Source organism: Camelus dromedarius, chromosome X (assembly GCF_036321535.1).
Source record: "Camelus dromedarius isolate mCamDro1 chromosome X, mCamDro1.pat, whole genome shotgun sequence".
NCBI lineage: Eukaryota > Metazoa > Chordata > Mammalia > Artiodactyla > Camelidae > Camelus > Camelus dromedarius.
In genome coordinates this window covers 1,323,286-1,340,108 of record NC_087472.1, presented here as the reverse complement: position 1 = coordinate 1,340,108, position 16,823 = coordinate 1,323,286, and the positions used below count along the sequence as shown (strand labels likewise).

At 46.9% G+C, this 16,823-nt stretch overlaps 1 protein-coding gene across 2 annotated transcripts in view; it reads right to left on the bottom strand.

Moving 5' to 3' along the window:
* The window catches only part of MECP2 (methyl-CpG binding protein 2), a 60,366-nt gene that overhangs the window by 23,415 nt on the left and 20,128 nt on the right, over positions 1 to 16,823 (bottom strand). The window contains exon 2 of one of the 2 annotated variants that reach the window (XM_064483079.1): positions 9,331 to 9,452. The exons of the other annotated variant lie outside the window; for it this stretch is intronic. The gene's annotated coding sequence lies outside the window, so the exon portion shown is untranslated. The remainder of the gene's footprint in view (positions 1 to 9,330; positions 9,453 to 16,823) is intronic. 2 annotated transcript variants of the gene reach the window in all.

The window sequence follows — 16,823 nt, the reverse complement described above, 5'->3', positions numbered from 1 at the left end:
AGTGCAATGCAGGCCCCATATAGCTCCAGACCACCTTGGGCAGCAGGGCAGGGCGAGGGGTTTGTACCCTCCCTCATTCTGCCCCGCCCCAGGCACTGCCCTGGAAATGGCGTGACCAGGGTAGGAGGTTCTCACAGCTGAGGCCAAGCCCAAAGGAGCAGGCCACTGGCGGCTGACTGCTGACCGCACTCCCCGCCAGGAATGCACACAGTGACCCACAGGCCTGCTGCATAGGGGCGGCTGCAGACTCTGAGCAGGCGGTGCAGCAGCTGGTCTCAGGGCCATTGGCAGCGGGCGCATGTGTGCGGGGTGCAGAGGAAGCGCCCGAGATCAAAGGGCTCTGACTTCTGTATTTCACATTTCCACTGTTGAGGCATTTCGCCTTCTAGAGATCTAGGCCTGAGACAGGTATCTGACAGTCCTCAGCACAGAGGTCTGCAGAGCCAGGTGAGCGAGCGAGGGCAGCTGAGATGTGAGCCCTGGGCAGAAAATTAGATATTATGTCTGGACTCGTGACAGGAGAAAGAGTCAGCAAAGGAGATAAAGAGGATGTGGTAGTAGGAGGACGACCAGAGTATTGGTGGCGAGCAACGGAGAGCAGCTCTAGCTCATTTACAGATGAGCACCTGACTGAATGGCTCCTGGAAGGTGGAACGTGGTGAAATTTGCATGGTACAAGTGTACTTAACACCATGAAAGTATATACTTAAAAATGGTTCAAATGATAAAATGTTTTTGAAGTGTATTTTACTCCAATAACAAAAACTGGGGGTGGGGGGTGGGGAAAGGCTATTAGGTGGCCAGAGGGTTGGAGAAACAGGTTTGAATCTAGTTGGCCAGAAACAATACTGCAAATCCTGCCGCCAGGCTGGGGCAGGGCAGCCAGCACCGCCTCTGCCACCCTGCAGGGGGCAGCACTGGCCGCTGGTCCTCCCCCTGCTGGCTCTGCTCCCCTAGAGCAAGTGGCTCTGACGTGCAGGTCTTAGGCCATTTTTTCCTATAAAGGGGAGACAGTAAATATTTTCTGCTTTGCAGGCCACACGGTCTCTCACAACCACTCAGCTTGCCAGTGGAGCAGGAGAGTAGCCTCAGACAACGCACAAAGGAAGGAGTGGGGCTGGGATGCAGTGAGACCTTATAAAAACAGGCAGCGGGATGTAGTTTGGGATGTAGTCAGCTGACCACCATCCCAGCTGAAAGGGAAACTATGAAAAGAAGCCTTTGGCATGTTTAGTGACTACAGTCAGAGGTCGCTTGGCCTCCCATCAACTCATAAGATGAGGTGACAGTTCCCGAAACAAAGAAGGGGGCTCAGATATGAAAGTGGCCAAAGAAAACAAAGCCAACGAAGCCAGTGATGCTGCACCAGGAGAGTGTGCAGGCGGTCCCAGAAGAGACACAGGGGAGGGGTTTCCAGGAGGGAAGAACCACGTTAAGAGGAGGATTCAACACCAGCCACCGCAACGTCGGACACCACCAGGCACTGAGCAGAACTCTGAGGTGAAAGGGCAACAGGGAGTAGCCCAGTCTTGAAAAGCTTGGCCAAAGTGGGAACAGAGAACTGGGCAGAAACTGAGGAGGAGGGAAATGGAGATTCCTGGGGAGCATAGCAAGCCGCTGTCACCAGTGGAGCTGTCTGCCAGAGCTGCACGGGGGCAGGGGGGGCCGTTTCCAGTGATGACAAAGTCCAGGTTGTCACTTCAGCAATGGGTGGCTGAGGTCACTGGAGCATAGGTGATCAAAAGACAGGGAGCCAGGCACCAGGAGGGCCCTCTACGTGCACATTCAAGTCACCTGTGGGATGGAAGGGTTGGGGACAGCAGCAAAGACTGTGGGCCTGGCAACAAGTCTTCAATGGAGGGAGACTGTCCAGGGTGTTGGGCAGGCTTGTGACAGGGAGTTGAGTGGCATGAGTGTCACAATGTGCTTTTTATGAGCATGTGGACCATGAACAGAGAGGACATGCTCCTCCTCCTGTCCGGGGTGTGTGGGTTGTGACAGTCAACTGGTTGCCCTCTTGGAATGAGGTCTCTCTGGGGAGGTGGGAGCTCGAGAGGAGAGATCTAACCCGGATGGAGCCTGGGGGCCTAGGAAGGACTCCCTGCAGGAAAAGATAGCTGAGCTGAGTCTTCAGGAACAAGGGGCAGGAGGAAAGACGGCAGGGGAACCGTGGACAGAGGCCAGGAGTATGAGAGTCATCCTGCATGGTCAAGGGGCACATGTATAAGAAAAGGGGTGCTAACTGAAGAGAGAGGAGGCATGTTAGGGGTCCTGGCAGCGTCTGAAGAGAGGGTGGACACCCTTGGGTGTAAAGCAAGAGAGTGGGGTGTGACACTAGGGACTGCACAGAAGGTAGAAGACATGTGGGAGAGGTGGCGAGTTACTGCAGAGTCCCAGAGAGAGAGGTGGAATGCCTGGCCCAGGTCGGTGGCGGAAGGGATGGAGGAGAGAAAGCTGGGAGAAATAAAGGAACGACAAGCAGGGCTCCCAGCTGGAGTGACTGGCGTTGCAATCGACTGTGACACAGACCAGAGGGCAAGGGGTTTGGCTGTTACGGCTTCTGATCTATCCACCTTATTTTGGGGGAGGCAGGAGGGTGGTAGGGCAGGCAAATGGGAGGAGAATGGGAAGGGGGAAAAGGCCAAAGAACCTTCAAGTGCCTTGTGTGGTAACATCTGATTGGCGTGCACATATGCCCATGAGCCTTTTTTCTCACACGAAGGAAAACAAGTTCTAGTCCTTTCATACTTCTTTTTGGCGCTCTTTGTCGCCACCTAATGGGACGTCAGCTGAAGCACAAAGATTCCCCTGTGGACTGACCTGCAGCTGACTGGAGGCTCCTGAGATGGCAGGCACCCAGGCAGTGGGGGATGGGATAGCACCTGATGGGGAAGAACCTGTTCAGCTAACTGGAGATCTAGGGTCCATGGGATCACCTTCTGGAAGATCAGAGGTTCCTGGAGCTAACAGATATTCATTTGTTAGATATTCAGTTGAATATCTAATTCAACTTAAGATAATTTTCATAAACGCGCTTCGACCTTAACTTCTCCGTACTCCCAGCATCAACAAATCGAATTGGGGTGGCTCAAGAACAAGGCAAAAATTCTGGGGCGCTTGAGCCTAGCTGAGCTCAGGTTCTGGTTCAAGTGTTAAACATGCCACCTGTAGGTTTAGGCGGACTTACTTTGTAAATCTGAGCTCTGGGAACAAAACAAAGAGCTACACCCCTTCCTGCCAACTGCCTTCCTCCCAGAGCTCAGACAGACCTACTTGTGTCACTCCCTGAACAAGAGGAGGAACAAGTGCCACAGTAGAGGTGACAAGGGCAGGCTGTGGTGGGTGAGCAGAGGCGGTCACTGCCCTCCGCGGCTTCAGCCGAGCAGGGAGCACAGGCAGCAACAGGTAACTTCCTCATCATCTGAGAATGAGTGGAGAGATGCCCACAGAGCCCAGTGCCAGGGTAGGGGACAAGAACATGAGGGCCAAAGACTATGACAGGGTTTAACTCCCCTTTCTGCCAGTGAAGAGCTGCAAGAAGGAAATCAGTATTTTCACAGGCCATGGAGAGGCCCAGCTTGCCTCGTGTGGGCTGGTATAGATCCCATGAGCGGATCCTGATGGGGCAGGCAGACAACAGCTGGTCCGGAACCACGGCATGCGTGTGTTGGGAGGGGAAGGACTGAGTGGAGGTGTGATCCCAGGAGCTGACCAGTGGGGACGTGGAGATCATGCACAGAAAATACTCTTCTGGAAAGCTTGGCATGAAGAAGATATGGGGTATCCAGAGGTCAGTGGTGGGAACAACAAAAGGCCAAGACAGAAGACACATGGAATTTGTAATGGAATGTAAGGTAGCTTTAAAAGGATGTTCACTGTTTTTCCTAACGGGTGTCTTAGTCAGCTTGGGCAGGCATAACGAAATACCAGACTGGGGGCTTAACCAAGAGACACATATTTCTCACAGTTCCGGAGGCAGGAAGTCCAAGATCAAGGTGCCAGCAGAGTCCTTGGTGAGGGTCTCTCCTTGCTTCATAGACGGCTGCCTTCTTGCTGTGTCCTCCTCAAATGGCAGGGAGTGAGCTCTGTGGTGTCTCTTCTTCTAAGGGCACTAATCCCACTGGGCCCCAATCTCATGGCCTCATCTAATCCTAACGACATCCCAAAGGCCCCGCCTCCAAACATCCTTCACAAATTTGGGGTTAGGGCATCAACATACGAACTGGGGGGATACAAACACTTTAGTCCATAACAGTGGGGATGCTTATGTCCTATTTTCAAATGGTAAGTGAAAGAAAAAGCAGGATGTGACACTACATATACCATACGACACCAATTAAAACTCATTCCAAGAGTGCATAGTACAATTTGAATATATCTAATGCCACTGAAGTGTACACTTAAAAATGAACTAAAGACAAGAAAAGGCAAGAAAGGAGAAAAAATAAAGAACAGAAAATGTGGAAAAAATCAAATGCACAAAATAGAATGGTATAAACAAATCTAAATACATCAGTAATTAAATAGATGCTAATGGATGTAACAGACAGAATGGACTTAAAAAATATCCAGCTATTTGCCATTTTCAAGAGCTACATCTAATCCATACATACACAGAAGGGAGGAAAATGAATAGCAGCAGTGCTGACCAAAAACACAGGTGGCGCAGCATGCAGCACTACTGTGAGATTCTGAAGCAAAATCCAAGGCAAAAGCACTGTCAGTTACAAAGAGGGCCACTTCATAATGCCAAAGGTTTGATTCAGCAGGAAGACAAAATGGTTTCTAAAACTGAAAATCTGGCCTCAAAATAAATAATAAAGCCAAAACTAACAAAGCCCACGGAGACACTGGTGTGTCCAGCAGCCCAGCAGGAGACTGTGACACACATTCCCCAGCAGTGGGGGGTCAAGCAGAACAACAGGAAGAAGAGAGGACACTTCCTCTGACCCACACAGCCCATGCTGGTCCCAGCGGTCACATTGTTCATGAGCCGTGAGGCTGATGCCCCGCAGACCACGTTCTTGGAGCACAGTGCCATTTAGCTAGAACTTGATTTTTTAAAACAGTAACTAGGAAAAAATATCCCAAAGCCATGTACTTGGAAATTTAAAAAACACATTTCTAAATAATTTATGGGTCAAAGAAAGAATCAGAGGCAATTTAAAAACCCTTCGAGGAACTTACACTAAGTGAAATAAGCCAGACACAGAAAAACAAGTATTACATGATCTCACTTATATATAGAATTTTTAAAAGTCATACTCAAAAGTCATACTCATAGTAACAGAGAATAGAATGGTAGTTACCAGGGGCTAGAAGATGGGGGAAATGGGGAAATGATGATCAAAGAGCACAAACTTTCAGTTATAAGATGAGTAAGTTCTGAGGCTCTAATATAAAGTAAGTGACTATAGTTAACAATACTATATGGTATACTTGAAATTTGCTGAAAGAGTAAACCTTAAATGTTCTTACCAACATACCCAAAGAAATGTTAACTATGTGAAGTGAGATATATTAATTAACTCAATTGTAGTAATCATTTCATAATGAATACCTTAAAGCATCACATTGTACACCTTAAAAAAACATGTTGTACAACATAAAACATATAACAAATCAGGAATAAAATTAAAGGAAAAAAGTGAAAAAAAAACCTTCGAGCTGACTTTACGCGGTAATGCTACACATCAAAACTTGATGCAGCCAAAACAGTTTGGGCATCAGTTTTAAATGCTTATGTTTGAAAAGAAGGTTGGAAATCAATGAACTAACTTTACAATTTAAGAAGTGAGAAAAAACCAGACAATGTACCCTAAGAAAGAAGATATGATAATAAAGATAAAATTTTACATAACTTAATGAACGGGAAAGTACACATACAGTAATAAAGGACAACAATGCCACAAGTTCACTCTCTGAAAGACTAGTAAACGGACAAAAGTTCTACCAAGACAAGGAAAAAAGGGAGCAGGAACAAGTAACAACACCAGAATGAAAAAGGAGACAAACACAGATGTTACAGAGGTTTATAAAAAGATAAGCATAACTTCATGCTAGTAAGTTTAGTAATGCAGACAAAATGGACAAAAATATACATTAGCCACACTGACCTGGGCAAGTACAGTATGGAAATAAAAATAGGTTTCCAAGGGCGTGTATGTGTACAGAACACCTCAAAGGACACATACAAGCCCCTGGAAGCAGCTGTTCCTTGCAGAGGGGCCTGGGTGGCACAAGGCAGACTCAAAGACCAAGAGTCACTCTAGAGTTTGTCCTCCCTGAGTGGTGAACCACGTGCATGGGCCAGCTGCTCAATACCAGATACGCCCAGAGACAAGGAAAGGCCTCACCTGACTGTATGCACAGACCAGCCCAGGAGGTGGAGGGTGACATTTGCAGCAGGAGCCAATCCTAATATTAGCTGCTGCCAGGTCTTGTCTGTATTTCTATCTGTCCTTTTAATGTTCACAAATTTGGCAGGTGAAAATGGTATCTTCTTTGTTGTCATTTGTGTCTCTTTGGTTATTACTGAGGCAGAACTCTTTTCCTATGTTCACTAGCCAGCTGTCTCTTCTTTTTAATCTCCTGTTCATATTCCTTGCTCATTAGTGGTGACTGGTAGTAAGTTAACAATAAGAACTGCTGCATTCAAGTCTAGAATGGAAAGGAAATGTAAAAATCTGCCCAGGTACACTCACAGTGACTGCTGAATAGCCCAAGAGCACTGTTCCCACTGTCCAATGGGAGGCATTAAATCTAGGATGATTCTCTGCATGGTGATCTGCAGCTGAACTATTTTCCCCAAACACTTTAGACTTGCCCAAATGCCAAGAAATTGCACTCCAGCACTCATTCATTCATTCAGTCACCAAACAGCCTCTGTTTTTCAAGCACTTCTGTGCTCTGATGGAGGCCTTGCTCACAGTGGGCACCAGCAGTGCTTCCTGGCCTTTCTCACCCACTTCCCAGAAAGGCCCTTAGAGCTGCTCTCAGTACTCCTAAGTTACTAACCTATCGCCCAAATGAGAAGTCAATCAAAAAGTTCAGACCACGACATTTTCCCAATTCTTTCACTATCATCACTTTACATACAACCTCATTGCATGCTTGCAACACATCAAAGCAGCATTTAACTAAAGGCAATATTGAGGCTCAAGGAGGAAAAAGTGACCTAGAAGCTACTAGGTGAAAGAGCTGGAATTTAATCCTAAAGCGACGGGGTTTAAAAAGCTTATGTCTGTCCACTCTATTCAAGATAAAGCTGTGAAAGCATCAAGGTCCTGGGTTGCAAGCAACAGAAACCAACTCTAGCTAACTCCAGTCACGAAGAAGTTCTGTGGCAGAACCTGGGAATGAAGAGAAGACTAGAAAACTAAGCCCAGAACAGCAGCTGCACGACTGAAAACAAGGCTAAGGTTGTACTAAAGGGACCGCCTGGTTAGGACACACACCCTGGGCGGCACCACCACCCCATCATCAGACATTAGCCACTACTGCTGGCTTCCTGATGCATGTGCCACTACCATGACTTCTCTCTCATGGTCTCTCAAAAGTCAAAGTCCCTGAGGATAGAATGGGTTTGGCCAAGCCTGGGTATCACTGCCACTCCCCAACTTCTGGAGACCAAGGGGCAGGAATATCTGTCCCCTGTTGCAGGCACTGCTAGCTGTCCTCCCGCACCCAGGCCCTCTGTCTTCTTAACAGGACCCCGTGCCCAGCTAAGGAAAGTTATTTCCCAGCTTTCCAGCAGAGCTGGGACGACGTCTGGCTGATGAGAACACAGCAGAGGGCTCTGCCTGTCCTATCCCTCTTCCCGCCTGCTCCGGCTCATGGACTGGGGCAGAGCACACCTCCCCACCCACTGTCTCTGCACTAGCTCACACGTCTGGCTTCACTGACGGGACTGAGGAGGAAGAGACTTTAAAAGGCCTCTGGGTGTCTGCGTCCTCCTCTTGGGCTCCTGACATCCACCTAAGAAGAGACCATCCCTGGCAGTTGTTTCTCCCTCCTGGGGCCTGGAAGGACAGGCTTGAAAACAGATCTGTCCTCATCCTACAGCTGACCCAGACCCATGAGTGAGAAATTGTTGTTGGAACTGCTATTTGTTTCTCAGAAAAAGAGGATGGACATGGGGATGGAAATGACTGAACGGGACTGGAAGGTGAGCCAGCAAGTGGTCTTTCGTCTTTCCCTGGAGAAGATAAAACGGCTAGAGCTGCAACTGCCATCATGTCTCCACAGGCAACCTTGCAGATGGAAGTCACCTGCTCAGGGTGATGGAGGAAAAAGACTGAGGGGCTCTAGATCCCACATACTTATGGAGCCATCACAATAGCCATGGATAGCCTGCCTCCAGACTTCAGGGCACACAGAAGAGGAGAGCACCACAAGTCTCCAACTCCACCTGCAAGCGTTCTTAAGTAGAAGCTAGGATCTACCTGTTTTCAGCCCACGATCCACAGAGTAGGGGATTCTTTTCACACAAAAAAGGTTTCAAGATACTCAGAAGCCCCCCTCCGCCAAATGTTCCTGATAAGCCATATGTGATGTTTACTTGCTATATACACTTTGTTCACCAAGTTATCACAATCACTGTAACTTGAGTTACTGAAAAATAAAAAAATAAATTCTGAGATTCTTTCTTCCTATTTGTTGGCTAAAAATGCAGCCTTTGAATTCTTTATAAGTGAATTTAAGAGACAAAAATAAATCCAGATAATTCAGAATTGTACTGAAGACAACACATATGCCTTCTATGCGATAAGCTCCCAGCATTATTTATTCAAAGAAAACTCGCCTCACTGAAAAAAATATAAAAAGCTTAAACTAAAAAAATTAATGATACAACATACCACTTCCTACACCAGACTCCTTTCCTTTCCTTTATAGCAGTGGGTGTCATCACCTGACCAGAACAAAAACAAAACCGTTCTGAACTGCTGAAGACTCAGAAAGTTCAATTAGCCAGAGCAGCCTGCTTTCCTGCACTACAGTCACCGAGCAGGGAGGCGAGCAGCCCGGGCCTGCTGAGGAGCCTGGGCGCCAGGCCCAGCTAGCGGGCGTGCGCACACGTGTGCCCAGAGGCTGTGTGCTGAGCCAGGAACCCTGCTCCTACGGCCCCCAGGAGACCCAGGATGAAGTACATCAGTCGTTCATGCCAGGCACTGTACTAAATATGCAAGGAAGGCCCCAAAGAGTCGCCTGGGGGTCTCTGCTCCAGAAGCTCATGACCCACTAGGAGAAAAGCAACATGCCAGAAAACTACAGGGCCTGCACCAGATGTCTGCAGGGGTCGCTAAGGGCCCAAGGGAGGAGTGGTCAGACCTCCAGGTCTAGGAGCCAGGGTGGGCAGTATCAGCCTCTTCAAAGGAATCAGCTTCTGAGGTTCCATCCAGTCAGGCAGAGAATCACAGAAGCCATTCTCACGAATACTTTAAGCAGCACATCTGTTGGCAAAACACAACTATTGTTACACAAATAAGAAGCTGCAGATTGCAAAGGCACCTGACAGCCTTTTTAAAATTCATTTCTCCTGTTTTGCAAAGCTGCGTTGGGAAATCATGCTGTTAAATTATACATTCATAAAGGATGTACAGACAGACCTCAGAGATACTGTGGGTTCAGTTCCAGATCACCACAAAAGAGCAAATACTGCAATAAAGTGGGTCACACAATGTTTTTGGTTTCCCAGTACATATGAGTTATGTTTATACTAGACTGTAGTCTATTAAGTGTGCAACAGCATTATGTCTAAAAACATGTGCGTACCTTTATTAAAAATCCTTTATTGCTAAAAAATACTATTTTCTTTCAGAGCTTTCAGTGAGTTGTAATCTTTTCACAATAGTAACATCAAAGATCACTGATCACAACTCATCTTAACAGATATAATAATGAGAAAGTACAAAATATTCTGAGAATTACCAAAATGTAACAGAAACACAAACTGAACAAATGCTGTTGGAAAAATGGCACCGGCAGACTTGCTCGATGCACAGTTGCACAAACCTTCAATTTGTAAAAAATGCACTATCTGTGAAGCGCAATAAAGTGAAGCACAATAAAACAAGTTCTTTATGTTTAAAAAGTGGGGGAACTATGTGGGTGCTATTTAGACTTTCATCAATTTCCTCCATGTTTCTGGATAGCTGCAAATCTCCCCAAAGTGACTCAAACTCTAACTCTACACATCTGCCCTTTATGTGTACCTTCTACTCCAGACTGTAGATCTGATTAAACCATAAACAATACTGTTCCTCTTGGCCACATAGAAGCTAATGAGTCAATAAGCAGAGCAGGCTGCATTCTATTCTGTCCCTCTTAGCTTAAGACAAAATCTGAGGGCAAGGTCCCACTGCAGAATCCATCCATCCACCTAATAAGTATGCATGATTCAAGGCACTGGAGACACAGCAAGGAAGAGGCAAAAAAACAAAACAAAACAAAACAAAACAAAACAAAACAAAACAAAACAAAACAAAACAAAAACCCTCTGCCCTCACAGGGCTTAGACTCTAATGGAGGGAAAGGGAGAGGGAAGGGGGGTGGGGGAGAACGTGAACAAGCACAAATAAAACCAACAAGCAAAGCAGTGTATATACGGCAGATGATGACAAGTGCTGGGCTAACAGGGGAAAGTGGTGGGGTGGGGGCAGGCATCAATTTTCAGGGAGGGCAACACTGGGAAGGCAACACTTAAGCCAACTTGAGGGAGACCACAAAGGAAGCCAAGTGATTCCTGGGGGAAGAACGTCCCCAACATAGGGAAGCCCAGGGGTCAAGGCCCTGAGGCAGGGCTGTACCTGGAGGATCCAGAGAGGGGCATGGAGGCCAAGGAGGCCACAGTGGGTGAGTGACAGCAGACTGGCAGAAGAGGTGAACAGACTGGGCCTTGGAGGCCACTGTAAGGACTTTGGCTTTAACTCAGAGTGAGAGGGGAGCCCACATGTTGCAGGACTGAACAGAGATGCAGGGGTCAAGGGCAGAGGGAGGTAGCGAGGGTAAGAACTCAGACCAAGATGGAAACAGCGGAGATGGGGAGAACTTGTCAGGGAGAATGAACAGAGTTTGTGGACAAGTGGGCTGTGGTCTGAAAGAAAGTATTCTGGGTAACCAGCACCAGGTTTCTGACCTGAGGAGCAGGAAGATGGAGTTGCTGCTTACTGGGAAGGGGAGAGCAGGGAAAGAAAAGACGCACGGGGTTGGGAGCTCCGGCTTGACCAGGTACAGCTAGAGAAGCCTGTTAGAAGCTGAGCAGAGCTGTTGAGTTGGCACTGGGAACACAGGCCCAGAGTTCACGGGGGCCAATCAGCCTGGAGACATCAAGTTGGTTACCAGTGGCTGGCAGATGGAAAAAAAAAGCCACAAGGCTGGATAAGATCCCCTCAGGAGTGAGGGTGGAGAGGAGCATGAGCCCAAGGCCCGCCGACAGCACATGGGCACAGAGGGACCTGCACACACCCACCGAGGACCTCCTGAGGACCCAGGGGCACTAGACACCATCCTAGGCACCTGAGCTACCTCTGTGAATACAGTGAACAACCCCACCTGGCAGATGTCAGTCCTAGCAGGGACAACAGACAATTAAGATAAACTCAGTCACCTATTCTATTAGAAAGGGACCAAAGCTATGGTTTGGAAAAAACAGGGCAGTCAGCATAGGCCCAGCTGAGGAGATGCACTCTGGCGGAGAGCCCCAGGAGAGGGAAGGGACTGACTCACATGGATACTGGGGTCACTGATGCTGACCGGTCAGGGAAGAGGAGAAGTGACAACTGGCCCTCAGATTTGAAAATATAAAGGTCACCATTTGTGCCGGCAAATGACTGACTAGAAAGGGCTCAGAAGAGCATGTGGAGAGTCAAAGAAGAGTTCCGCTAGAAAAGGGAAGCAGAGAAGCTCGAGAGGTGCTGGGGCCAAGAGCAGCTGGTGTCAAGGTGGGAGAAGCAGCAGCAGGCGGTGGGGATGGGAAGGACCCGGTACTGAGGGAGGAATCTCCAATGTGGGACAGGGCCGGAGAGGTGGCCCAGAGCAGGAGAGGAGCAGGGAGTGCGGGCCGACGCTGGCAACGGGGTGCTGGGCCTGTGGGCGTTCTCTTCTGATGGCTCCCTGCTCTCCAGGCACCAGGAAGTGAGGGATCAGCTGCGAGACGGTGGAGGGTGGGAGAAGCCAGGAGAGACTGGGGAATGGGAGTCAGGCAGTGTGAAGTGCCCCTGAGGTGAGTGGACATGACCTTGAGATGGGAGCAACCAGGAGGCTACATCCAGCTGCGGGGTAGAGCAGGAGCAAGGCAGGCGGGTGACTGGGTTTTACCAGGGTTGGGGCTTCATTAAACTGAGCATGACAAAGCAAGATAGTGGCAAAGCTGTGGGGGTGGTACTCCAGGGAGTACTCACGACCGCCCTGCCATCTACAATGGGAAGATGTGTGAGGATACAAGGGAGGCAAGGGCCAGAGAAAAGATGGGAACATCAGCGGTACCCGAGTGCCTGCAGTGTGGAAAGGACTAACGGTGCTGGGAGTGGAAGCGGCGAGCGGGACATAACGACAAAGGTGAGGGCTAAATCGTCCGGCACCAGCACCGGCCAGTGTAAAAGCCTGACTCTGAGAAAGAATAAAAAGATGTGGTGATCCTTCAGAGCATGTGCATCTTTAAAAAGTTGTCTCGAAGAACACAATTTTACATACTTTCACTTCTGAATGTTTCATTTCCGTGTCTCATCACAGAACAGGTAGGTACAGAAGTAGGAGGATGGACTTAAGGTAACACGTGATTTTAACTACACAGACTTTTCAGGGAATAATGAGAGCTGTCCTATTACAGCTGCCAAACCGTGGCGACCAGACAGCGAGGAGCCATGCAGGCGCTACTTAGGACGAGACAAGCATCTGATTAAATCTACCATGAACGCCTTTAGCCAAACTCCTGTGGCTATGCTGCATGGAATCGGACTGAACTGCCACTGCCTATCTGCTTATAGCTTGGATTCCACTGAAAAGAACTGTTCTGTGGGGACTCCTGACCTTGCCTGGGCCCTTCTATCCTGGAGATGGACAGGCTTCTACAGCAGGTTCACTGGTAGCCCCCAAAAGGTATGTATACGTCTTAACCCCCAGACCCTGTCAATGGGACCCTATTTGGACTAAGAGTTTTGTAGATACAATTAAGTGAAAGATCTTGAGTTGAGATCTTCCTGTATTTCAGGTGAGAAGACACACACATAAGAGCTGGCCAAGTGAAGATGCAAGCAGAGATTGGAGTGATGAGACCAGAAGCCAAGGAACGTCTAGGATTTCCAGGCAGCCACCAGCAGCTACAAGAGCCAAGAAAGGATCCTGCCCTAGTCTCTGAAGGGAGTGGGGCCATGCGACACCCTGATTTGGGACCTCTGGCCCTTGCACTGAGAATCCATCCACTGTTGGGTACTTTGTTGCAGCTGTCCTGTAAGCTCACCTGCTTCTCCTTTAGCTCTAATTCTCACCAGATTCCTGAGCTTTCACAGACGATCCATGCACTTTCCACCCTCTCCACCTTTCTCAAAGAGGAAGTGCCTGCCAGAAGCCTGCCCTCCCATGGCCACTCTCCAAGCAAGGACTCTGTTCTTCCAGGACCCTGTCTCCTCTACCTCCACCTCCTTGTGCAAACGTGCTCTCACAGCCACCCACCTGATGAAGACTCCGCACTCCACCCCCATTTCTCTGGTCCTTATCACAACAAACTTCTCAAAAAGTCATCTACACCCAGTCTCCACTCCCTCACCACCCATTCACCCACTCCAACCTGGCTTCTGTCCTCACCACCTCTGATGAGGTTCACCACAATACAGCTAGTTTCTCACTTAAATCTATCACTAGAGGATGACCAACTGTATACATGCATTTGCTACCTAGCCCTTCAAACCTCAAAGAAACAAAGTACAGATGTGTGAAGAGGAAGAAACCTCCAACAGAGACGACAGAAAAAATGGCAGGAGGGGACTTCCGAACAGACGAGATATGTCTCACTAATTTCTAAATGCTGGAAAGAGGAGGAACATGTTGGCTAAGGGACAGAGTGAACGTATGACAAGGAAGTGGGGGCCTGTGCGCCTGTTAGAACCCCAGAGGGGCTCGTAGAGCAGACCAGGGGTAAGCAGTGCCCCTCCAACAGTAAGTACGCACAGGTCATCGACCTGTCAGATTATGGTCCAGGACCGTTGGGGGCTGGGCATCTTCAGCAAGCTCCCAGATACAGCTGATGACACTGGGGCTGGTCACCGAAGCACACCTAGAGTGGCAAGGTGCCACTTCCTTCCACAGGCAAGAAACAAAATGGTCTTTTCTAAATCAGTTGATGGAACCGTCCTTTCCTTCTCCCTAAGGCTCCTGGTGTGGCTGGCAGCAGCCTAGGTGAAGCCCACCTCTTTCTGGCCTCCGAGGGTCCCCAGAGTGAGGGCTGACCCCTGTATGTTTCCCACCAAAGCCAAGTCTGCTGGTCAGTCTGCCCTGTCCCCCCCACAACTCCTACTCCAACCCCCCTGCCCTGGGGAGCTACCCCACAGGAAATGGGTGACTCCACCAGAGCAGGGGCAGTGTGCCACCTACTCAGACCTCTTGTCCCCAACCCAAAGAGACCCAGCAACACGGAAAACAGACCAATTCTGTCCCTAGAGGAAACAGATAATATTCTCATATTTTAGAAGAAAACTCAGCTGTAAAACCAGAACAGAAACATCCACAAACAAGAAACAGATGATAAGAGTTCAGAGATTAAAAATGGGTTAGCTACAAATACAAAACAACAGTATGGCATTGTTTACTACAGGAGAAGACTGAAAAGTGCCCAAATGTGGGAGCTACTTGACTAAAGCGTGGTTCATCTATACAATGGAGTCTGCACACAAAGAGTACGGAAGGGAGCGCTGCACACCACCATCAACAAGGAGGGCGTCTACACTGACAGGAGGTCTCCAGGAGAGACGGAGTGAAAACAAACTAAAACCAAGATGCAAAACACTCCATCAAGTGAGCTTCTTGCGTAAGAAAAGGAGAAATAACAATACATATATTTATTGGTTTATCTTTGCAAGAAGAAACACTAAAAGGATGAGCAAGAAACTGAAAACTTCTGAGTATTGTATAAGCTTGGCTTTTTAAAGTTCAAAAAGTTTTTGAACTTTTTAAAAATATATAGGTTTCAGGTGTACAACATTATAATTTGACATCTGTATCCATTACAAAGTGATCACCTCCACACAACTAGTTACCATTCAGGCTTGGCTTTTTTTAAAATTCAAGTCTGCTATACTATATTCAACAGATACCAAATTGCATTTCAATAAGTGTAATCAAAATAAATATAACAAAACAAGAATTACAAAACCCATACGTGTTGTTTACACGTACATAAAGCGTGCATATAGCCTATGAATATAAAGAATCATTATTACAATCATAACTAAAGAAAGTTCACTGAAGTAGCAATTCCTCAATTAAATTAGGCTTGACTTGCAAACCACTAAATACATATTCCAAAAATAGAAAAAAAGCAAACCGTAAAACTGAAAACAAATAAACCTAGCTGTGTATCAAATTAGTAACACAATCACACAGAAAAGAACTATTCCAAGTGACTTTTTCCAATATATTATAAAGGAAAATTCAAACATACAGAAAAATAGAACAAATTGTCCAAAGAAAACCCACATACTCATCACCTAGATTCTACCATTGTTGACATGCTTCAGCGACCAATCTATCCATCTTATTTTTGATGTATTTCAAAGTTCACCAGTACATTTCATCCCTAAACACTTCAGCATACAAATAATTAACTGGAGTTGAAAATTCATTTTAATTTTTTAAGGTAAAATTTACATCCAGTGAAATGACAAATCTTAAGTGTATCATTTAATGAGTTCTGTCAAGTGCAGGCACCTGTATAAGCCAAACCCCTATCAAGACAGATGTCACGAAGGCCACAGAAGTTCCTCTGCACTTCTTTCCAGGCAGCCCCACCCCACATCCTCAGCAACATTTGGTGGTGTCGGTTTTTAATTTTGGCCATTACAGTGGGTGTGTAGTGGTATTTCATTGTGGTTTTAATTTGCATTTCTCTGTTAGGACTTTCTCATAAGAATATTGCTCACCATTCAGATACCTTCCTTTGTGAAATATCTATTAAAATCTTTTCCTGTTTTAAAAATAGGTTGTCTTTTTATTACTGACTTATAAGAGTTCTTTATATATTCTCGACATAAGTCCTTTATCGGATATATGACTGTCTATTTTCTCTATGACTTGTCTCAACTATTTTCTCAGTAACTTATCTTTTCACTTTCTTAATATCATCTTTTGAAGAGTAGAAGTTTTAAACTTTAATGACGTCCAATGTATCCACTTTTTCCTTTAATAATCATTGCTTTCTGTATCCTAAGAAACCTTTAACTTCAGACTGTGAACATATTCTCCCATATTTTCTTCTAGTAGCTTTATATTTTTAGCTTTCAAAATATTTAGGTCTATAATCCATCTTGAATTAATTTTTATGTACAGTGTGAGGTAGTGCTATGGGTTAAAATGTGTCCTCTTCAAAAAAGATATGTTGGGGGGAGGGTACAGCTCAGTGGTAGAGCACATGCACGAGATCCTGGGTTCAATCCCCAGTCCCTCCATTAAAAAAAAAAAAAAAAAGATGTTGTAGTCCTAACCCCCAGTATCTAAGAATGTGATCTTATTTGGAAACAAGGTCCTTGCAGATGTAATTAGTTAAGATGAGGTCATCTTGGAGTAGGGTAGGATCCTAATCCAACATGAGTGGTGTCCTTATAAGAAGACAG